Below are 23,990 nucleotides of genomic sequence, written 5' to 3'. Positions count from 1 at the left end.
TAAATATATTAAGACCACCTCAAGCTTTTCCCTGAAGAGCAAAGACTGTCAGGTCTATTGCTTTGCTTTTTCCACCCAGAACAAATCAGGAGCATGGACGGGAGCAGTGACAGGGTGCTGGGACCTGTTTGGTTCCCCACCCACTGCTGCTGAGATATTTCTGTTTTCAGCTGTCACTACCAGTGTATTCTCAGTTCTCCTCCCCTCCGCCCCCAGCTGCAACCAGCACTGAAAAGGCTGCCTGATTCCCTCCTAGCAGTTGAAGCAAACCCTGCTGCATTTCTGCTTCCTCCTGCAGGACAGATTTACTCACTGTGGTTACCCTGTGGTTGCCACATGTTAGTTACATTAAAGGCACTGCGCCCTAATCTAATGAAACAGAAATCCATCAGATGTATAAAAACATTCTGTTGTTCTCCTATGTTCACAAACACTTCCTGTTCTCCCCCTCACTAATTTCGGGAATAAGGTCAGCCTGTTGGAAGGGAGCTTTCAAAGTGTGTCAGGTTAAAATATATCTGCCCTGTTTGGATTTCGGTGGTTGCAGTAACCAGGAGCACAAGGGTGATATTCCTGTTTGAAGAGGAACGATAGGTATTTGTGAAGTAAGAGTCGTTATCCGGGGTTCCTAATTGTTCGATGGCGTTGCAAAAGGCACACTGAGTCAATAAAAGCTTTACCCGAGTAAAGGTGATGGAAGTACTTACAAAAAGGTGCTCCAAGGGTGCTGATGCCTAATGCCATTAAACACACAGAGACGGAGATCTGCTGCTTGTCTGTTTGCACCTGAAGAACAAACTATAACCTGAATAGGGGCTTTGGAAAAAACTATTCAAGACAATTTCCAAGTGCATTAAAACATTAATCTTCACAAAGTGTCTAAGTAGCAGCAAATGTTTAGACACCTTTCAGGCACAAAGCAAGCGGTCTTGTGTAGCAGCAACAGGAGACTTGAAATAGGCTGTTCTGCTTTGGAGTTTATAAGTTTTGTTATTGTCATAATAGGAAGTTTAAGGGCGCACAGGGCAGTAAGAGAATTCCTTTCTGGCTTGTAACGTTGCAAGTGGAAGGATCGTGAGTGCAGGAGCCTTCACATCGCTGCGGGAGCTGGGAGCACTGACTCCCTTCCATTGCTCTAACTCCCCGTAGCTAATTCACTCTCTTGAGTCATATCGTTTTATATCTGGACTTCAGCATAACGTTTAGTCAGAGATGACAGCAACAGAACTACTTCATGAGTCATCTCCTTAATCCTGCTCCAGACAGAGGGCTCTTCCTTTCTGTTAGTCAGTCTGTTAGCTCCACTACGTTGCTGTTAGATGCCTTTAGTTGGTTTTTTCCCCAGTCCAAATTATTTTTTTTTCTGTGATTTTGATTCAGAGGCATTATGAACCATTGTGAGGTCTTTCCGCCTCTGCAGGTTAGCCCTAGTTCGTGCCATACTCAAGCAGATTGCTTCTAGTCCTAAAGAGAAAACTGTCCAGGAGGTTTCCCATGAAGAAGCTGATCTAATCCATTTGAGCTGGTAAAAGACTTCTGTGAACTTTGAAATGTGCTGGACTGTGCCTTACAAATAATGCATGGTCTGTTGCTTTTATACCAGGGCAATAACAGTTTAAAGTCAGAACGTTATCTGGAGGTCTGTAGGACTGTGACCCACGAGAAGCTGCTAGAGCTGTGTGAAATTTCTATAATGAAATCCCATACCCTGCGAGATACCCCAGGCTTTGCTGCCAGCCTGAAACCTGAGTTAGGGTTACGGAGCTCTATGAAACTTTCAGGAGAACCACGGCCAGTTTTTTGTTTCAGCTGAGCTTTGCCATAGGTTCATTTAAATGCTGAATATGTGGAAATGAGCTCCTTTCCTTCCATGTGAATGTTAATTTAGTACACTTTGTTTAGCTGCGATAGCAACACAGTTTTTGGAAGTGTTTTGTGTGCATTAGTCATCAATATCTGAGTGATGTTTCTATTGTGCTCATCTGCCAGTGGTCCTAAAAAGCAGCAGCAATTCATCTATTCCAGCTGGGACAAGAAAGACTGACAAACTGCAGTGCTGCATTAAAAAGTGACTAAAAATGGCATCAGGAGGCACGTTTATTGTAGTTTCGTGACTGCAGCAGTTAGGGACTGAGCTTCTAGCATGCTGCAGCATTTGGGATTACCACCGTGGGCTGTCCCCTTCCATCCCACAGGATGACTCAGTCGGAAGCCTGCTCTCCTGAAGCCTGCATGGAGGAGCAGCCTCCAGCAGTTGTACTGCCCCGCATAGTGCTGGTCTCACGGGCAGCCCGGGGCCAGGATGGCAATCCTCCGTGTAGCTGTTGAGTTGGTGCGTGCTGCACCGACTTCTTTCAGGCTCAGGTGAGGAGTGAGGAGCACATCAGGAGGAAGGTGAGCTTGTGACTGAGGTCCCCAGCTAGAACCTGGTGAGTCTGGGTTTGGCTTCTGCTGTCACCTCCTTGCCTGACGCTGTGCTCAAGGCTGTACCAGAGCTCTGCTTCCCATCTGCAGGATAGAAATATTTATCCATCTGCCTGCCCTTTGTTTCTCTATGGAAATGTGTGAGGAGAGGTCTTCTATCGAGGAAATATATGAGAAAGATAACTTCAGCTGAATAAAACTAGTTCTTGTACTTTCTTTGCCATGTGTCTTCAAGGCAGTCACCCTGGGGAGAGGCAGTGTTCTTCCCCACTGCAGTCTGGCCTGCCCAGGACTGCTACACTGGTGCCTGTGCTGCTGATACTGCCAAGCGCCTGCTCACTGCTAAGCTGGTACCTGTAATTTGTCAGAGGGAAACAAAGAATTAGATTCTTCAAAGCAATGATGCTCTGCATCTCTCTCAGCAAGGTTTGCCCTAGCTGTCTGTTCCGTCGTAAGCTCCTCCAGCTTATGAGGAGGGGGATTGAGACTGGAAGGTTTTAAGGTCAGCACCATCTATTCAGAGGAAGAATAGAAGGCCTGACCTTTTTCAAATGGTAAGCTTTGTCAGTGTTCCCATTGGGATTTTTCCCCAGGTGACTGCTTAAATGTCACTTGTGGTAAACTAGGGGATGGGAACCATTATGAACTTCCTCTTTTTCCTTCATAAGGCAACACTGAGAGCTCCTAATGGGGTTAGGTGTCTTTCTAAAGTTGGAAACATACCAGAGATGGGAATATAAAAGCATTTTTCTTATGTCTGTTTTGTAAAAATCATAGTTCTTGATGTCTGTCTTTAGCAATGCAAAAAAAAAAAAAAAATCCTGTATAGCTACAATTAACACTCCAGCAATAACTCAGTGGCATACATTCCTTGTGTTTATTGATTAGCGAACAAGCCCCCTGGGGTTTACATTGCTTCCAACACATTCGGTTCCAGCTGAATACCTGCAGTGTGCATTGATCTAAGCGTGTGATTTCTCCTAAATATCAGCCGTCCTGTCCTATTGCGTTGCAGCTGTATGTGTTTTTGTAGCTGTGCAAAACCAAGTAGCTGAAAATGAAAAATCACCATGTGAAAAATGAAAGGGCACATGTTCCCATCTCTGCTGCTGTCCATGAGCCCTGTCTGTCACGCTGAGGTTACACCTGCATAATTCACTTCTCTTCAGCAGAGCGACTCCTGATTTATATTTGCATGTGTGAGAAGAAACTCGAGTCCCTGAGGGGCTATGGCAGCTCAGTGCTTCAAAGAATCGGGTCCCCACTGTAGAAAAGGACCAGATACCAAAGTTCAAAGTCAATGGATGCTTATTTCTTTACAGCTTTTGTTTTCTTTGTGAACACGCAGTACAGATCATTGCACAGGCATTTCCAGTATAGGTGTGGCTGCAGTAATTACTGCTTATTCTTTTGAAAGAACCTGCACTTGCAAAACACAGCAGGATGTGAAAGCAGATGAACATGCTGTCTAAAAGGACTCAGTGACCAGCTGAAGTTCGAAGGTTGGGAGCAGCAGGATGAGTTCCTTGGCAAGCCAATGGCTTCAGCACGTGCTGTGTCTGGTGGGTTATAGGAAGGTGGAGGTGCCTGCTCGAAGCACCTGGCCGTGGCTCGGTGTGCTGCATGAGCTTTGTGTCCCTGCTGAAGGGACAGTGCACGTGGGGGGGATGGAGGCAAAGGGGAAGGATGCAAAGGAGGAGGAAGGCTACGGGAAGAGTGGTGCTAGAGCTGGAGGAGTAACGAGCTGGCTTTGTTTCAGCTTGTCAGCCTCCAATCTGCTTTAAAGTTGGTGCTGAAGTACGCAGCAGTGTGTGGCATGGAGATTGGAGATGTGGGTTTCCAAACCAGTGCCAGGGTGTAGGCTAACTCTCGTTCTGTTCGTAGCTGTACGATAGGAAAGCATGGGCTGCGTGTGGAAGAGTGAGAAGAGGCTGATAGGCAAATTAGGGAGCATTAATGCAGCAGTAATGGGGAATGCTGTCCTGCAGCTGTGTTGTGTTGGCTGTAACCAAGTGTGAAAGATGCCCAGTGAACGGTGCTGCCTCTGCTTTCACCTGCCGGTGCCTCACCCCAAGCTTGCTAGATGGGGTCGTGTTGTGAGGGCTCTGGCTGCTGCTCATTTCTTCAAGGTTTTCTTATTTTTTCCCAGTTTTGGGACTACACTCCCAACTCAACTCTTCAACAACTTCAGAAACAGTGTCTCTCCTTCTGTACTCTTGGAGGCATGGTCACACCATGACTGCTTTTGCAAAGACCTGAAGAAGTATACTTTCCTAGAGTGCAGTCTTCCTTTACCTTGCACCAATGTTTAATGAATCGGCTGCAGCAGCAATAGCAAAGAAGGCTGTGGCAGGCCTGCAGATGATGTGAGGTGGTGTTGCCATTGGTAAAAGACAGGGCCAAGACTTTGGTAGCAAGAGGCTCGGATGCAGAAAAGGAGGAGGGTTTCACCCTGAGCTCGGTCAGCCCTGCTTGCCCAGAGCACTCCCAGCTGCTGCTTTGGATTGCAGAGTAAGAAGCTGTCTCCGAGGTTCATTAGGCCTTCGCCTATTAAGGGCTTTAAAAACTAGGGTCAGGACCTTGAAACAGATCTGCAGCCTGTGAGGGAGCAGAGCATGTGCGCTATCTGTGCAGCGAGGGGAGCGGTTTTGGTTCAGCTCCAAGTGGATCAGTGCCTGCAGCACGAAGCCACCTGGAATTAATCGAAAACACTGGTGGCCACTCTGAGCCGAGAGGCAGAAGCAGGCAGAGACTGGGAACAAACCGCCCTTAGCCCCTGGTTGCACTGGTGGAGGCGCGTGTGGGAGGTTTGCTCTGACGCTTCCCACGCTGTGTGCGCTTCGTGAACTTTATTTCCAGCGCTGTCAAGACAAAGTCTGTCGTTGTAATTGCAGACGGGTTTTCTTCTCTTGGAAGAAGGTTGCACATTTATTTTCGCACAGGCCATGCTGTCCTCAACGAGTTGCTGCTAGGAACCAGGACAGCTTCTGAAATCCAAATGCTGCTTTTCTCTCTCCTCTGTTTCCCCATGTCTTCCCCTAGGCCGTGTGTGTGGCAAATACAGGGCTCTGTTCCTCAGCCCCTTGGTGGCGGAGCCCACCAGAAAACAGTCACGGGCTTGGCAAGAAGGATTTCGGGGGATTCCCAATGTCATTAGAAAGATGTCTGTATCCAAGTGATCTTTGCTTCCTTGCTATTCTGTGGCTGATGAATGTAAAAATACCTAGTAGAAAGAATACTTGTCCACAACTGATGGCTTTTGGTGGTCCTTTAAGGAAGGCTACGTGCTCAGTGATATCTTAGCATATGGAACAAAGCTAGGATGCTCTGGGTACTAGTGCAGTCGAGAGGAATTACCCAAGTGTTCTGTAGTTTATTTAAAGTACAACTAAGATCGATACATCCCAGGACTGAGTTTTGTTGGCCTCAGAATCACGAGGAGCTGAGGGACCTCCTGCTCCAGGAGCAGCACGGCTGGAAACCAGGCGGGACTACAGCTGCAGCTTTGAGGAGCTGCAGGTTGTGGTGGAGAAAGGACCACTTGGTTAGCAGGTCAGAGTTGCTTGCACACTGGTGAATTAGAAAAAGATTAAGAAGAAGGAAAGATGTGTGCTCAGATGTGACTCCCATTGTGTTTGCCTGCCTTGGTGAGGGCGGGTGATAGGGCAAAGCAGGGTTTGTCATGCAAGTGGCAGGTGAAGGAAGGACCTTGGTTCCCCTAGCTAGGCACAGGCAGTTTATTCTGCCCCAGCTCTCTAGTTCATCTCCTCTCCTGACCTCTATCAGGCCACGCAGTTCCTGCAGAACCTCGGTTCACTTTTTCCCTGCACAGCTGGCCCTTTCCTCTCTGCCCCCTGCCTTTGGCTGTTGTCCCAGAGCCTCCCCACATCCCTGAGCTCTGCCCAGGCACAGGACACCTCTCACCCCTGGCGCAGGCAGGTTCCCTGGAGCGGTGCTGATGCTCCTGTCTCAGGAAGTGCAGGCTCTTCCATGTGCAGTGTGATGATGTCTGGGTGAAAACTGGAACTGCAGCTCATACATATACAGACGGAGCTGCTGGACCAGTAATTCCTCTGTCTCCTTTTCTGCCTATAAGTTATAGCCTGAAATTGAATCTCAGAAAAAGGAAGGTCCAAGTCCAAGAAGCAGGGTAATGATTTGGGATTTTTCTCCTGTTTTGTGGTGTTCCACCCAGGCACGTGGTGCTCTCTTCACCACAGAGGAAGAAGGGGCTATGTTCTTCAAGGAGAAATTCCAGTTCAGGGTAATGCAAATGAAAACACAGTGTGTCCTTTTTCATTCAAATTACAAACAAAAAATTTGTGATACGAGTCATGAGCAAAGGCAGAACAGAGCCTAGAGTCTTTAATCTTTAAAATCTATTTTACATGATTAAAAGGATCCTGCCTAGAGAAAAGCAAGACTGGCTATTTATATCTCCATTCTTTTTCCCCCCACCTTTTTTCCTCAGAAAATACTGTGGAGTCTTTCACATCTGAAAGACCACGGCTGGCTGCCATTAATTTTAATGCTAAATCCTCATCAGCATTTCAAAACATTATGAAAATGTCTAAGAAACTGTCTTCTAGTAGCTTGAAAATATCGCAGGCAGCAACCTAAATAATACTGTAAGTGCCCTGGTAAGTACAAAAGCACATGCTGGAAAGGAAAAGAAAAATAAAAGGCTTTAGACCACCAAGCAAACATCAGTTCTACAAAGCGGGCATAAATGGATTGCAGGATTTCATGGATGCTGAGAGTTTGAATTACTGACTGAGCTACACCTCACTTAGAGAAAACGTGGCTTTCTTTTTTCAGAGAGGGCATCAAATATTGAATGCTACTGTTTGCTGTGCAGTCTGCTGTGTGGACAAGTACATAAATAACCTTACATGTAGGGTCCTGTTTGGGCCAGCAAATGCAATTAAAGGAATGGAATATGTCAAAGAACCTAATATTAGTGCTCTATTATGCTGCATTGGTGAAGATGATAGATGCCAATTAAATTGAAATCAATGGTCATGGGTTAAACAAATGATGGCTCTGATCAAAGCACTCCTTAGTGAAGCATTAAACCTGTTCCCAAACTGCAATGCATGTTTCTTACAGTCCTGCTTAAAATTAAGCCTGTGCTTAAGTTGTTTCCTGTTCAGGGAAGGGCTGGAACGTGCATTTGGGATTTATTTTTTAATTGGGAGTATCCACGCTTACCTAGTTCTGAGTGGATGGGATTCATAGAGACAGTTATACGTATGCCAAATTTCGCTGGGGTTTCAGGACATGCTATTGCTGTATCATTCTCGTTTATATTTATAGTGCTCCAGCCGGCTTGGGGAACTATATAAGGATTTCAAAATCTCGAGCTATTTCTGCTTGCTTTGGTGTTGCTTTCCCAAAGCTCTGCCCTTCAGTGGGATGGCAGGGGAGCAGCAGGGAGTGGTTCTTCTCCCTTGATAGTAAGCGGGATGCTGCCAGCCGAGGATGACTACCCATACTGTTAGTTTTGCAATAGTGATTTTTTTTTGCCTTGACAGATATATATTTTTAATAATGCCAAGTCTTCTGCTTTTCTAAGAATTCAAGTGTTTTTATTTTTACCGTGTTCTTTTTGAGAGAGATCTGGAAACCTCTAGCCCTATTTAAAATTGTTTTTTGAAAAAGTTTTAAAAGAAATTTTCCAAGGAGGGAGGGGAATGTTTACTGACTTTTCCCAGTTCTTATAGGAAGTGGAACCATGAACTCTCTCCAAGCAAATGCAGTCAAAAATCTCTGCTTTTTTGGGAGATCCCAGATTTTTGGGGAAAAGGTGCAGAGGCAAAAGTGAAGGCAGAGATGGGAAACTTTCATCAGCCCCTGTGCAGCTTTTTTTCCTTTTGATTAAATACCAGGTTTAAGTATCACCAACAGTGTGAGTCCTGAAAAATACATGAGAATGCACTTGAGGTTAGAAAGCTTGTCTTTTATTCAGGTATTAAAAAAAAAAAAAGCCATTGGATTGTTCTTGAAATAAATCACTGAGAGGGTTAGATGAAGCCTGGAGGTGCACACTACATTTTTCATTGCCAGCGTCTCGTAGCCAAGGTATGTTGTTAAGACTAACCTTGGAAAAGCACTTCTCTTCCTGCATAGCTCTCCATGGTGGCATCATTAATGTTGATGGCTATAATTGACCACAAAGAGCAGACCTTTAGTCCCTACCTGATCTTTCAGAGTGTTTATACACTGCTAGCCTGACCACACAGCAGACTAATGAGCATTACACTTGACAAATATTGTCATGCCTAAACAGAAGATAGTGCTTCTGCTAAGACAAGCAGCAAGCCTGGGGGCACGTCATGCTAAAATAGTGAAGTTAAGAACTAACATTAATTCTCTTCCATTCACTGGGGCCTGATCCAGATCCGTAGTGCCAGATAAGTCTTTCCACTGTGAGCTTTGCATCTCTGTGAAGAAGCCCTTAAAATCACAATGCAGCAAAATAGCATAAAAGCACAATGCAACTGAATAGTATAATAATGAATTTGACCATAAGAGGTGTAAACTGCTTTTGACTAGGCTCAAAGCTCTTCCAATAGCTGGATAAGGCATCAATGTGAGATGGAAAAGCTAGATCCTGATTACCTTGAGATTTAGATGCCCAGAGTCTTGTTACTGACTTGGTAGTGCTCCAGATTTTGTGGTAGAACAAAACATGATGAGCAATTTGGAAGAAATGTGAACCTGCAATATTTATTATTCCTCTTGTGTGTGACTGCTGCAAGCAATCTGCATGCAGAGTTCTGGGGAAATTCCCCCTTGCCCCGCACCAAGCCTGGTGATAAATCCGGGGTAATCGTAGCACCAGGGTGGCTGAGCTACCTTTGGGCTACACACATGCATTTTTCTAGAACAACAACAAAAGTTTTAACGACTTCTTAGTGTTCTCTTTCTAGGTGCTACAATCTGAGAGCGGTTCTTGTGAAATTAATAGGATTACTAATTATGCACTCGTCTGAGTACCTCTTGGGTCTGTTTATCTGGTGTCTAGGCCTCACTGTGGATTTTGTCGCAACTTGCTATGATTTACTCAACTGTTCAGTCTCTCTTCTTTCCTGACAAAATGCTTGATGTCAGGTAGGTCAGATATCCGTAATGTTTTGGGCTAAGTTTAAGTAGCACTGCAGTACAGCACAAAAACGTGGTGCTGAATCACCGCGCAGGGCTGGAGCACCCTTTCCAGCCGGCAGTGTGGCTCTGCGCTGACTTGCTGTTTGTTGGTGACTCGTGCTGTAGCAATGCGACGTACGACAAGGTGCTGCTGACCGTTCCTGTCACCAGATATTCATCTAGCTCACAGTAGGCAGCCAGCCCCACTGAAATGGGGGGGAACGAGCATGCCACCAGGCTGCCACCAGGTCCTTTGGAAGATTGTCCTGTTGACAGCAGGTGACTCACTGGGATATGCACCCGAGGCCGAGTCGAGCTGAGCCACTGAAGCAAGTGGGCCTTGGTTTAGGCCTTTTGCCTGCTTTTGCTGTGAGCAGGGCTTCGGCTGTGGATGTGGGCTGGCCTGGCAGCAGGCAGGAGGCACAGGCCTGAGCTGCAGCGAGCGCGTGGGCTGGCAGTGTTGCCCTGGGTGGGCACCGTGTCCGTGGTATCCCTGCTTCCAGCACGCTCTGTGTGCTCCGCAAATCCTTTGGGGACTGATTCTTTGCGTTAGGATCTGCTCATTTTGAGTTCAGAATCTTCTAGACCAAAAAACTCTAAATGAGCAAGGACTCCTTTAATATTTTCCCTGTGCTGTGGGAAGCAGGTGCAGGGAACGCTTCCCACCAGCCCTGCTCTCCTCCCGGTGGGAAGGCTGTGCTTGGTGTACCCATCAGTGCCCCCAGAGCCTCAGGAGATGCGGCCAGGCCCTCGAAACACATTGAGAGGTGAGCAGCATGCAGTAACCGAGCCGTGTCCTCCTAGGACAGCCTTGATCCACGATGTTGGCTGTCAGCAAGGCCCCGCTGGGGATCAATGCAGGCATGTTGATGCTCTGCCTCCTCTGCAGGGAAGCTCTAAGCTGCAAGGGCAGTTTATCTAAATATCACCTAGTAGCTTTCACCTGTGTACTATTTAACTGTTAATATATCAGGGGGAGAACTCCTCCAGGAGAGTGAGTTAGGAGTACCTAAATGAGGTAGCTGTGTTATCCTCAGTAAAATATTATTGTTATTAAACGTTCCCACCAGATACTTGGACAGCTTGTGTTACAACTGCAAAGCTAACATTTCATTATAGGAAGATATATATTCATAATAGATTGCAATTTACCAAAATACACAGAGGGCCCCAGATTTGTCAGTGTGCATTTGCTCGGCGAGAAATACATCTCACTAAAAACCAGATGTCAAAATTAACAGTAGAGCTTTTGCAACGTCGGGAAGAAAGCTGACATTTCAGAGCTGGCAGTCCAGCTGTGTTAGCGGCATCAGGGAGCCTTTGTGTTAAGTATGGTGTTTAGCAGTGGAATTGCATTAGGAGTTGCTTTAAATTATAAGTTGGGGGAAATCACCACGCTGTGTTGGGGACAACAATTGCAATCAGGTGAGATCCTGGATCACTCTCCACCCCCCAGTATTTTCTCTCTTTCCATTCATTTACCATTCATTTACCAATGTTCCTATATGGCAAAACCTCAAACGGTTGTAAGAGTGGCTTTGTTTTTGAGAAAATTGCTGGACGTCATCACCAGCATCACGTTTTGAAGAGGGGTGTGGGAAGCAGGAGCTTGAAAGCTCTTGCAGATGTCGGAGTGACCGTTCTGAAACGCAAATTACAGATATGTACCGTCCTGGTTTCTAACGTGCTTTATCTTCCTGATAACGTGACCTAACTTTCAGGGTCTTTTTTTTATCTGTACCTTTCTAGAACTGGTCTTATCCATGCATTTTTCTCATCTCTTTCACCTGTTTGTAGCTGTTAGCTAGTGAGCCAGTCCGATGATTAGCTGACTAATTTGTTGGCACAGTTTTCTGTCGGGGGAAGAAGGGTGCACGCTTTTTTAAAAGTGAAGATAATTAACCATTGGAACAACATAAGCACTGCTGGGTTCTCCAGTACCAGCGGTTGTAATGTCAGGATTTTTTCCTGAGAGATGTCCCTGGTTTTCCATAGGCATTAATTTGCAGAAGCCCTGTGGCCTGCGCTGTGTGGAAGATGGGTGATCGTGGTCGTACATCACATCTCAGGAGTTCCCAAACCTGGCGGCTGGGCACCATGCTTAGCTCTGCTCCTGCTTTCAGGAACAGGAGGGAGGGTGGGTTTGGTCACAGGCACGGTCCATGCCTTGCTATGAGGAGATCTGCATCTCAGTTCGCCTCGGTCTCAGGGCAGTGAACTACCACTGAATGCGGCGTGGCAGGTTGTCGTGGCTCTGCGGGTCTCTGGCCAGTCTCTTGGAGCCTCTGAATGCATTCACTGGGGCAGATGCTACATCAAATGGTGCTGGGTGGGGAGTTGACTCCCCGAGCATGTTGCCACCCCCTCCCCAGGGAGCAGCATCTCCTCCCTGCTGGGCCTGCGGGGCAGGATGGGGCTGAGCCCAGAAAAAACAGGGTGCAGGTATGGGAGGGGTCCTCTCAAGGGACCCTGTAGGAGAAATTTTTAGACTTGGTGTGTTCATCTGTGGGCTCTGCGCTGGCTGCTTGCTCTGAGCACCCCCGGAGAAGAGCAAGCAGCCTTGCTGCAGGGCTTTGTCGGGTGGTGACACCCCGGTCCGTGGGCAGGAGGACGTGCTGCCCTACCTGTGGACGTGGAAGGGAGAGACTCAATTCGAGCCCTTCAAGGCAAGGTCACATTTCCTCTTTAAATTCCAGATAGAGATTGCTGTCGCCCCCAGAAGCGTTATGTGACCTTATCTACCATACAGATATTTTCCTGAGGTTTCCCATTAGAGAGGCCAAGGTGAGTGTGGGGGCAAATGCCCACGCCTGAACCCCCCCCATGCCGAGCAGAGGGGGCTGGTGGGGCAGGACGGGGTGCTCGGTGTGATGAGCTGGGAGCAATAAGGGGAGGAACATTTAGAGGAGAAAAAACCTCCCTGAAGCCTGTTGGGGATGTTCAGCCCTCTCCAGTAAATCACTGGGGCGTGATCTTGAGCACCTATTTCGATGTTTTGCTGAAGTGGGGCCCAGCAGAGGAAGAAGTCCTTAGGCAAATCATGATGTATAAATACCTCTGCTGCGAGTGTAACGACGGCTGCGGTGCTGCCACACAACGCAGACAGCAATAAATAGGTTCCTGAATCGGAGAGAATCTCTGCTCTACTTCAGACGTGACTGCTTGAGCTACGTATACAAAGTGTCCTTTGAAATAGCAGCTGTCTGCGTTATCTTCCTCTGAAAGATGAGTAATTATGAGAATGTTATAATGATTTCTTAAAAAAAAAAAAAAAAAGGGTCTAAACAGCAATTGCTTTTTAGTGCAGGAGATATTTAAGCATCAGTACCTTGAATTGATTAAAAAGAGCTGTACTGATAATGCAATTTCGTAGCTTATGATTTGCACTGAATGGCGCGATGAATCACCATGAAAGGCTGAGGAGATCTCTGATGCAGACCCTGTGCTGCACCCGTGGCTCTGAGCTGGTGCGATCGTGTCACAAAGATAACTGCGTCTGTTTGAGAATAAATAACTAAATAGAACACCACCACCACCAAAAAAAAAAACACCTGAAAAACACCGAGAAACCAAACCTTTTCACTGCTGAGGCCAGCCAGAATTAATGCTGGAGACATCTTAGTGGTGTGGTTTTGTTCATCACTGGTGGGCACGGTGGCAGTAGCTGGCTGTGCTGAAGTACCTCTTAGGAGAGCCCTGTTTCAAAGGGCTACTCTGCATTCTGCACATTCGTGCCTTCTGTATTTCTACTTTGAAGGATTTTGAATGTCACACTTGTATCAAATTTGCATTTCTTCTGCAAATTGTTTTTTTTTTTTTAACTTGCCCAAATGCAAAGTAGATTTATTCCACCTGGGTATGTAACCATGAGTAAAGTCTCCCAGCTAGCAGGCAATATTGGTGAAATCTGGGATCGCAGAAGAATTTGCATCTCCTTGAATCAGCAAGCAAGTTATTTATTCAGGCCTCCTTGGAATGAGTTCCCTTGCAGCGTGTAACCCAGCAGCTCCGGTACCATTTATGAGTAAGGTTTGCTGCGAGACGCTTACAGCTCGTGTGTGTACCTGCAGGCGGGGTGAGGATGCTGTAGCTGTACGCAGCAGATGGGGCACTTACTGTGACGAGCAGGCCTCTTTCCTGCTATTCTTCTAATTCCTTTTTGCTTTGGGTTGGGGAGAGGTGGTATAAGAGGTGGGGGATTCGGTCCAGTGTGCCTCCGAGCTGCATCCTGAGCATCATTAATTTCACTTCCGCTGGAGGTCAGGAGTCCTCCTGTACCCTCGCTCCTGGTGCGAGGCTCTGCCTCTGCAGTGGGGTCTCAGCAACCTCAGTCCTCATCCTCAAGCAAGTACTGACAGCCCCCTCGTGTTAAGTTTTGTAAACACTAATTTGTGACATCTCCCGTGGCTTAAATCAAAGCACTCGAGTAAAAGTAATAATACCACTGTTAAAGGGAATGCTGCAGAAGGAGACGTCTGTCACCTGACGCTAAATGGAGATGACGCTGAGCATGTTTCGGGAGCTGTTCCTAATGAGGAGGCACTGGGGGACGTAGCATTGCTTTCTCAGCCCCGAAGCTATCAGCTCTGTGGCCTGCCTGGCAGAAAACAAGAAGGAAGAATATTGCTTATTTCAAGTCTGTTTTGCGTTTTGTTCAGGTGCACATAAAAGGAGGAGAATGACCTGGCTCCTGCAAGCACTCATTTGAATTGCAGCTGTGCAATCTGCTGCTGTGCCTGATCAAAGTGACCAAAGCCCTGTTTGTGCTAGGTGCTGTACAGTCATAAGGGTTTCTCCCTGTCCTGTGAAACCTGCAGTTTAACAGCCAGGACAGACTTACCTTAAATCATGCCTACAATATACAGCTCTTTCCTATTTGTCTCTCTTCTTTTTTAGCCAGCCTTTTTGCCTTTCCTTCAGATTTGCATTGGTTGAGTTGCATGCATCATTCTTCCCTTTCCTTTGTAATGCCATTAACTCTGTTGTTGTGTTATATTAACTTTTCGTGTCTGGCAATAATGGAAACAATAGAAGCCCGGTGGTGTTAATTGTCCAAGAAATTTCTGCAAGCATTCTCAGTATAACCAGAACACAAACTCCCAGGCAGGTAGCTGAGCTGGTTGTACCCATCTGCTGTGTTCAAGCATGTTGAAGGATAAAGCAAGCCTCTGTCAACATAGAATGAGCCCAAGCAAACTGGGAAAGCAGACAGGATTACCAATAAGAGAAACATCAAGTTGTGTAAATTCCCAATGCCGTGGGAGGAAATGCCCAGAGGCATTGCCGGTGTCTGAGCTCTAGGCTGGGAGTGGGTGGGATTCAGCCACCAAGGCCCACTCTTAGAAGCCTTGCATGTGTTTTGGTGGGGGTAATGCTTGCAGAAGACTGGCGTTACGGCTTTCCAAATCACTTACTGCTTCTACTCTCCTCTATTTAGCTTCTTTGAAGTGGTATCCGTTGGAGAAAGAAGAGTTGTATGTGACTCCAGGCTCTTGAAATCCGTATCACCAAGTCAAATAGACCAACATCTCACTGGGAGCTTGGTCTGAGCAGTGAGCCTCCCAGAACTGTCCCTGTCTCCTCCGACCTGAAAGTGGAAGCAGTGGCCACTCTGTGAGGCTGCCGGAATTGTGCCTGCGCTCACCAGTCCAAGCCCTGGCCCTGGCTTCAGCTCTGCGGCGTCAAAGTCAGGTACGAGGGGAAGGGTACAGCTGCCCATCCTAGGGTCAAGGGCTGCTTTGGAGCTGGGGTGCAGAAGACTGGTGCCGTGTGCTGGCTCTTCCTGTTCCTCAAAAATCATTTATTAAAGGGTTATAAACTTGGACAGGTGCTGTAGGTGTCAAGAGTGTTTCTAACATTTTGCTTTTCCATTTCCTTTGTAAGTTTTTTTTTCTTTGTAACTGAAAACCCACGCTCTTTGGATGCCTCTATTCCTTGATTAGGGGAAAGCCAATCTAGTAAGTCAAAGTGCTTCTACCATGGAAATATTTAACACCAGCTCTGGCATATTTATGTTGGTTCCCTGATTAGACAAAGTGCCAGGCTGTCCTTCGCAGCCTTAATTATTGCAACTTCAGGCCAGTGTTGCCTGCTTACAGCATAATCCCACGGCCTAGAGTGAACTCTGAAAATGCTTAATTAAATGACATTCCACAACAGATTAAAGAGTCAGAAGCACAAGATAAAGCAAACGGGAGACTGTGACCAAAGGAGTAGCAGGTGCTCTTCCCTTTCAGGATAACACTCCTGACTTTGATTATTTCACCTTGAGCATGTTAGAAATAACAGTACTAATTGATAACATTTGAGGGTCTGCACTTGGCTGCTCGCGTTTTCTGTGCAAAGCGGTTCAGAGGTGTCTCATCTACCCGGGCTGCTCCATCAACGGGCTCTGTGAAGCCTCCCTGGTCTGTGTCAGCTGCAGATGCCTCGTCTCTGCAATCGTGTGTAAATTATGACCCGATCGTGAAGCCCACTTGTGTGAGCAACCTCTGTGTGCCAGGTCATTGCCTCTTTTTTTGTTTGATATTAAAAAGAAAACCAAAACGTCTCCCTAAAAAACAAGCGTGCACTTATTTGGAACAGGCGTGATCAGCTTGTGTTATGGAGTCCCCCTGGGAGCCGCGGCCTACGTCTAACCACAGCATATCAGCATACAAACGTGGCAGATAATGTTACACTGCATAGATTAAGGCTCAAATCTTCAGCAAATCTGTTCGTAGCAAGAAAATGACAGCAAGGGGGGCATGTGTGGTGCACTGAGCATATCTCATTCAAAGGCCAATCTGTAAAGGCAGTTATCGCTAATATTGTGTTTTATCGTATTACTCTTCAATTATTTGCTCCAACAGCTCTCTTGTCTTGGCTGAATAAACTGGCTGTGCAGAAGCTGACCTGGAGTAATTTCCTCTTTGCAAAGAGAAGTGGATCATGGGTGGATGTCGTGATGTTTCTGTGGGTTTGATTTGTGTGCTTTGTGTCCTTCTCTAGTCCTGTAACGTAATTTCAGCAATTAAACTACAGGAGGGGAATGAATTAAATGCTCGTGCTAACACAGGAGCAGTCATCGGGAAATAAAACATAGAGGGTGAGGATGCTCCCAGCCAGAGCCCTCGGTGGGTGGGAGGCAATGTGCTGGGGGGGGTCAGCACACGAGGGCTGGAGGGGGCTGTAGCTGGGCAGTGTGGGGGAGGTCGCATCCACCCCCAGGGACCTGAGCCCGAAGCATATCTCTTATCCTGCAAGTGGAAGGGCTTTAGTGGTCCCAGCGTAATTCCCAGTGCATATTTTGCCCACATTACAAAACGTACCACCTGATTTGACACGACTGGAAGATTTGGGTGAGTGGAGGCAAGGATTTTATTTTTTTTCATTTGATAGCAGAAGGAAGGCGGATTATTCCCAAACTGCATCAGCTAAGATGTGCAGGGGAGTTTAGCACATCATTTCCCTCTCTCTGAAATGGAGAAGATAGATACCTATTTTTGCTGAGCAGGGCTATTCAAGTGGTGAGCTGTTGGTGCCAGGGCTGGCAGGCTGTGTGTTCCTGCTTCGTCTGCTTCAGCTGCTGCCCCGTGACTGGTCCCTGTGGGGCGCAGAGCAGCACCGTGGAGAATGTACCAGCATCAAACCAGCCCTAAGCCTTGTCTCCGTTGGGGTTCGTCTGCACGCTGAGACGCTTCCGCAGAGAGCAGTCATCTGCCTGAACGCGACATGACTTTACTGAGCACAGTGCATTTACTAACATTAACATTTATCATCTGCTATCGCAGATTTCCCTTTTGCAAATGCAAAGTAGAAGAGTTTAAAAGAAGTGAGTGAAATCTTACAGCAAAAACCTCTTTTTAGGTATTCCATGGAGAAATAACCTGTGGCAATACATGTGGTGTTAAGGATTTTTTTTACTTAGAGGTATTTTATGCTTGGAGCCAACAAGTCTGCACTGATTCCTATTCAGAGCTTTATAAGTGATAAAAAGCATCAGCATAGATTTGTTTCCTTTATTCTATATTTACAGTTTTTCCTGTAAATAAACTGTAAGCCCATCTCATTCCAGTCCAAAGCCCCAGTTAGAGCACTCTCTGCTTCCCATGACATCTCTGCTCCGTCTGGCAACGTGTAGCTCCTGGCTGCTTTGCTCTTTGGCTGGGTAGATCAGCCCGAGTCAAAGCCTGAAGGTCTTGCCCCTGCTTAGCCTGCATGAGGCTTTTTTTGTACGTTTGCACGTACAAACTCGGCCTCAGCACTGAGCTTCACAGGAGCAAAGCCCTGGCCTGCGTGCAGCACAATGTGCAGACCCCATCCCAAGGCCTCTTTTGTGGCTGGAGCAATACAAAGGTCTTTGGATCCAGCCTTCATCCTTGAAAGTGCTTCTTTGAAGTCTTTGGACCTTCATGTGTCCTCCAGACTTTCGTCTAATGCAGTATTTTGGTTTGTGTTGTTTTGTTTTAAAAGATTTCAGGTAAGATTTCAACAAGCTGGGGATGTATCAAAGTATAAAATACTTGCTTGAGTCTTAATCAATCCAAACTGTTCTCTCAAGAAGGAAACATAAAGGCTGTTAAAGCAGGCCAGACACTTACAAGGCAGCAGATGTTTCTCTTTATCGTCAGAACAGCAATCTTTATTAAATACCAAAGAAAGCCCTATAAAACCGGGAAGGCGGTTGAGTCTATGCTGAGGACACCTCTTCCTCAAGCCAAACAATCTTTCTCTAAGTCATTTGATTTTTTTTTCAGCCGATCCTTCAATGGCACTGCAATGACATGAAAGCAAAAGGAAAAATGAATATTTAACCATGGAAATAACCTGATGGTTTAAGCTTGAGAAGAGAACAGGGGAAGTGAGCGGAAGAGCTGACACGGTGCCTTTCACGGCCGTGCTTCCTTCTTGCTGGTGCCAGGACGAAGACAGGGCTGATCCAGGGGACCCCTGGAGATGCCCCACGTTTAGCAGTGGGCTGGTGCTCGTGGCCAAGGCACAGTTAATATCTTGGCAGATCTTCTCCCGGGAAGTGTCTGGAGAAAAGCAAACAACACGTCGTTATTGCCTGGGAACAGCAGAGCCAGGCCTCTGCAGGACAGGGAAGGCTCTTTCTGGGCGAGCGGGAGAGCGCGGGGTGTAATGAGTCTGGTAGTTTTCATTAGCATTACTAATAGGATCTTCCACTTTTAAGAAACAACAACGAGATTTCATGAATTAATAAAAAGAAGATTGTGATTGACTAAGCAAAGGGTGTGCCAGTCTGTGCAGCTGGTCCGTCTTAACTAGGTAATGTCCATAGATACGGCGTTAATTTAATTCTCAGTTGAAATACTCCAGAGGAAATGTCAGATCAATAATGTAGAAAAGGGCAAAGATTTGCTAAGCCTGGCTGACTTGTGTATGTTAACTACCATGAGAGAGATATGGATAAATGCTGAACATTAAGGTGAGTAATCACAACTGTCTTGGGTGTCTGAAAAAATTTTCTCCATAAAAGCTATACAAAACAAACATGTTTTGGGCGCGAAGCTGGGAGTTAAGGCAGCAGCTTGTTATTTCATGCACAACTCCGCAGCTAACATCCAGGGGGTTGCTGGTTTTGCTAAGAGCACAACAAGCCTCCTTGCAGATGATGTCCCACCACCCCTACCTGATGCAGAGTCCCTGATTCTGCCCCAAGCCAGGGTCCTGCACCAGCACAGATCTGAGCTGGCTTGCATATGAATAAGCACTAGCTCTTAGTTGCTTTAAACCTTGGTTTGTAGCATCTGTTTGTTGTTGTTGTTGTTTTGTTTTGGATTTTTTGCCAACAGGTTGTGTGGGTGCAACTCCTACTGGCTGCAGCCTGTGGCCTGGGAGATGCTAAGGAGATGAGAAACCTTACGCCTGCGCTCTGGAGCTGCCGTGAGCTCTGTCTGCACTGGAGTTTTCTGCTCGGCGGTGTGGGCTGTTCTGCCCAGTGCCAGGCAGGGCTGGGTTCACCCCTCAATGTCCAGACCTGGGTGGTCATCCTGGCTGGAGCCCGTCACGGCCCGGAGATGAACGGCGTCCTGAGTGTCAATGGCTGCAAACACCTAAGGGGTGGGTAGGTTCAAGGCAAATCCCTCCTTCCCTCATCCACAGCCACCTCTGTGACCAGAAGCTGTGCCAGCGCAGTCATGGCTAGCAGCCTTTCCCTCCAGTGAAGACAAGAGCAGACAACTTTTTTGGCCTTTGGTCCTGAATCTTGGCGATTTAACAGTTGCAAAGAATTTCTTTTCACACGGTCTTTGCTAAACCATTCAGAAACCTTGAGGATTTTTTTTATTTAGATAACATGATGTCTTCCAGTACCAAGAGCGAGAGCTCTCCCTCAGACGGTGCCTGTGTGGAGGCTCTGGGAACGCTGTGATTTCAGAATTGCCAAAACAAACAACAGGTGCCTGCACTATTTTGCAAGTAGGAGCTCCTCAAATGTCAGGCTTTGGCAGAGCAAATGCTTCCTTACAACACCAGTCTTCTTACCCCAAAGGCCCCTGGAAACTTGGGTGGTGTATTTACAGTAAAGAAGGCAGAGTTGGAAAATATTTTGAAATCACCTTTGATGAAGAAGTCTTTAATGTGCCTCCTCAGCTACTTGTTCAGCTGCTTAATTTCTGCTTTTAACAGAAGTATGGATCGGTATCAGGTTTAAGAACAGCCGGAGAAGGCAAACCGTGACTCAGAGGACTCATAATAGCCTTTTCCCTTGGGGCTTGGCTTACCTGCTCTGGAGAAGTGTGCATGGGTGAGGCTGCACCGAGGTCGCTGTACCAGTACAAACCTGTGGTTCAGAAACACGGCGAGATCGGAAAAAGTGCTTACACCCCTGCAATTAGTCCTCATCCAGGCGCTGCACGAGCCGCACTGATAGCCAGAGTTTGCCGTGGGGGTTGCTGGCAGCAGGCGTGCTGCGGTGGGCGAACTGAGCTGTGCAGCCCTACGAGTGGGACTTTACTTCTCCAGGGGACAAAGCTCCAGCCTCTGGCTGCTTTGGGAGCCGGCAGCACCATGAAGTGGTCTCCCTCTGCTCCAAAGGACAGCTTGTGCCTCAAGAGCCTCCCAGCTCGGTGCTGGTTTCCTAGCGGGGTGGCGATGGGCAGGATCTGTCCCCTCTGTGGCGGCGCAGGGAGAGGAGCTCCGAAGGTCTGGGGTGGTGGGGGCTCCCTGTGCCAGCTGGCCTCTGGCTGGGCTGCTCCCAGTCACATTTTAAGAGGAAAGAAAAGAGCTGACAGAGCTGGAACCGCTTTAAGGTGGAACTGAAACAATAGCTTGTGGCCGTCTGAATCAGTTCCCTTGTTTCATAAATTTGACTCAGAGCTGAGCATTTCAGAGCCTCAGAAAGAGAAGGCTTATTTCAATTTTGGTTCTAATAATGGGCAAAGGTCACGGCAGCTGGGAGGAGAGGGGAAATGAAAGGCATGGGCTTGACTGTTTTCTCAGAACCAGCTTCACCCGTTCCTGGTTACGATCTCAGCAGAATAACAACTTGATATTAAGCAAAGCCAAGAAATGAAATTAACACATGCAAAATTACATTACAGCCGTGGCAGGAGTCCTAGTGCTGCGTGGCGTGAGCAAGGCCTCCTGGTGCAAAGTGGCAGGGGCAGCGAGGAGGAGCTGGAGGCTGGGAGCTGAGCATCTCGCTGCTGCACCCAGGGTGGCCCCGAGCACAGCGCGGACCCACAGTTTATGAAGACAAGCATCACCGACCCTCAGCTGGCTCCAGCTCCCTGTTGTGGTCCCAGAGATTTTGCTTGCCCTCTCGGAGTTGCCTATAGCCTGTTTACTCTTCATCCACCCCAGGAAAGCAGAACCCGAATACCTGCATGTGCTCACTTCCAAGGCGCTGTCCCTAGGGACTGCCCTGAAGGTTTGTGACAGCAGCTTGCCTTGCGGAGTCATTCATCCCATGCTGGTGGCCAGGGAAAACCAGAGCCTGCTGCCCTTGCCAAGCTTCCTAGAGTGCCTGCTGGAAGTACAGCACATCCCTCGGTGTCCCCGCACAAAACATAGACAGACGTATGGAAACAAGGAATGGGAGAGCAGGATGCATTTTTATACATGTTAGTAAGAACAGGTCACCTCCTAAGAAGCAATTGTACCTGCAGAGGCCAGAAGAGCTGGAGGAACCCAACAGCCCTGCAGCCACGGGGAGCCTGCCCGGCCTCCCTGCTGCTGCCTGAGGCTCCGGGACATACAGATGGGTGCTGCTGGAAGCTGTCAGCAGTAACCTCAGCTACTGCTCCTGGGGAATTAACCCAGCACCGGGTGCTTTTGTACCTCTGGCTGCCCGTTTGAAGCCATCGCGTGGGACATGGGCGGGCAGATGCATCAGGCTGCGATTACTCTGCCAGACTCAACTGCTGCGAGCCGCTGCCAATGTGCCGATGTGCCAATGTGCCTGCTTCGACACCTGCGGCTCTGGTGTTGCAAACCGGGTTTGCAGAGAGCTGGGAGATGAATACGGGTATTCCCGTGATGTGGTTAACGACATCATTTACTTCAGAGGCTCCTGGGACAGAGCTGACACTCGCTTTAGCAGCTGAAGTGTTTAATGTGTGCTCCAAGATGCTCTCTAAACACAGATAGGACTGAGTGACACAAATGTATTTGCTGAACATTTTAGGGTTAGCACGCTCCAGAGCAGCGCAATCAAATAATTGTGAGTGTTGGAAGCGGCTCTGTAAGAGGATCATGATTCTGCGAGTGCTGATGATTATTAAATACATCACAAATTTCCCTCTCTGTATTTTTCATACCTTCTTTCTCAAAGTATTACTCACATAATTTTCCCTCTGAAAGCTATTACGAGTGAATCACCTCTAGCCTGAGCGAGCAAACATGACCAAGTGTTTATTCTGTTCACAGATGGGCAATTTTAAGCCCAGATCCTGACCTTAAGAAAGTCCCCGAGCAAGGCTGGTGGATAAGCCCTGGCAATACTCTGGTCCCTGGAGCATCGTGACTCAGAGGCACATTTCTTATTAAAACGTTTCTGCTTTTACCTCGGGGCCCTCGCGTCCTGCTGACCAGCAGCCGTTTCCTGTCCCAGCCCGGGCACCAAAGGGACCCCGGCCCCATCGCCCTCACTGCTGTCAGGCCAAGGGCTGGGAGAGCAGGGAAGTGCTGGCTGCTTTTTGTAGGCAATTAATCCGAGTCACTGCACGTCCACGTGCCGCTCCAGTGGGAGGAATATGAGGAGCAATCCCGGGGCAGCTGGAGGACAGGGAGCGGAGGCTGAGCCTCAGCCGTGCCGCCCCCCGCCCTGCCTCCCAGCCCAAGTTTGGTAGGATTTGCTCTTTGAATCAAGCTCTTTTTTTTCCTTTTCCTTTGGCTCCCAAGTTCAGCAAATTCGTTCTGCACTGACAGCTAACGGAGGGCAGCGTGTGCTGCCTGTGAAAGCCTCTTTGTCGCCTGCTGCTAATCAGAGCCGTTTTGCAGCCTCTCTGAACGCTTTTGTCTCGAGTTTTGTTTTCAGTTCAGGTCTTGCCACCGATCTCACATGGTTTCCTGGCTGGCAGAATAATCTCTAAGCTTAGCAAACAGCAGGCTTACAGCTTGTCAAATGAGCAGGTGAGGGAAACCGCATGTCCCACGAAGGCAGGCAGCGGGCACGGAGCTGCACGTGGGCTGGGGAGCCTGGAGGTCAGGGACTGGGAATAAAAACCAGCAGAGCAAAGGCTGGTGTCCAAAACCTCCCTATGGACAACTTGCAGGGAGGAAGAGACTCTGGCAGGAGACCAAGAGCTCTGGTTGCTGGCGCTGGTGTTTATCTGTCGCAGCGAGGAGGGAATAAAAGGGGAGAACAGCAAGCGAGGCGAGCATGGGGCCGGGGAATTCACAGCCCACACATCGTGCATCGCCTGACCACGGGCAGGGTGGGCACTGACTGCACGGCAGCCCCCCGAGACCCAAACACACTCGGCAGTTCAGCCCACGGGTGGCTGGCTGGAAGGAGGCTTCGACTTAGCTTGGGAGCTGGGGTCCTAAAAGCTCCTGAGCTTTGGAAGTTGGGTTTAATTATTAGCTAATTGGCTGGGGTGTATCTCGTTTGTAATGAACGAGGAGAGCAGGGACAGGTGGCTGTGGTCAGCAGAAGAGGTTCTGGCAATCTCCGTCTTAAGGCTGTAGAAGAAGGCCCCAGGCTGGTTGGCAGGAGCTGGGGGGCTGGGATTTCTGGGCTGCCCTGGGGTCAGCTCTCAGCCTGGGGGGTGGCTGTGGGCCGGGGTCCCTTGCTTTGGATGAGGCTTTGGTGATTGCCTGGATGGAAAAGAGTAAGGTAGCATATGTTACCTTGGGGGGAGGGGGCTTTATAAGCTAGGACACCCTCTTTTGGGAGGGTCAGAGGGAGAATAAATCCATGTTCTTGCAATTCTGTGAGCCTGAAACTCCCTGATGAGGCTGCTGTAGGGCGA

At 48.0% G+C, this 23,990-nt stretch overlaps 1 long non-coding RNA gene across 1 annotated transcript in view; it reads left to right on the top strand.

Annotated features, from left to right (window-relative positions):
- LOC310883514 overlaps positions 1-23,990 on the top strand; it is a 142,150-nt gene that overhangs the window by 23,518 nt on the left and 94,642 nt on the right. Inside the window, exon 2 of the long non-coding RNA XR_014573576.1 lies at positions 15,008-15,261. This is a non-coding gene — a long non-coding RNA (uncharacterized lncRNA). The remainder of the gene's footprint in view (positions 1-15,007; positions 15,262-23,990) is intronic.

The sequence above is a fragment of the Anser anser genome, assembly GCF_964211835.1.
Source record: "Anser anser genome assembly, chromosome: 18".
NCBI lineage: Eukaryota > Metazoa > Chordata > Aves > Anseriformes > Anatidae > Anser > Anser anser.
Note: the sequence above shows the minus strand (reverse complement) of the source record. Positions and strands in the feature narration are given on the sequence as shown.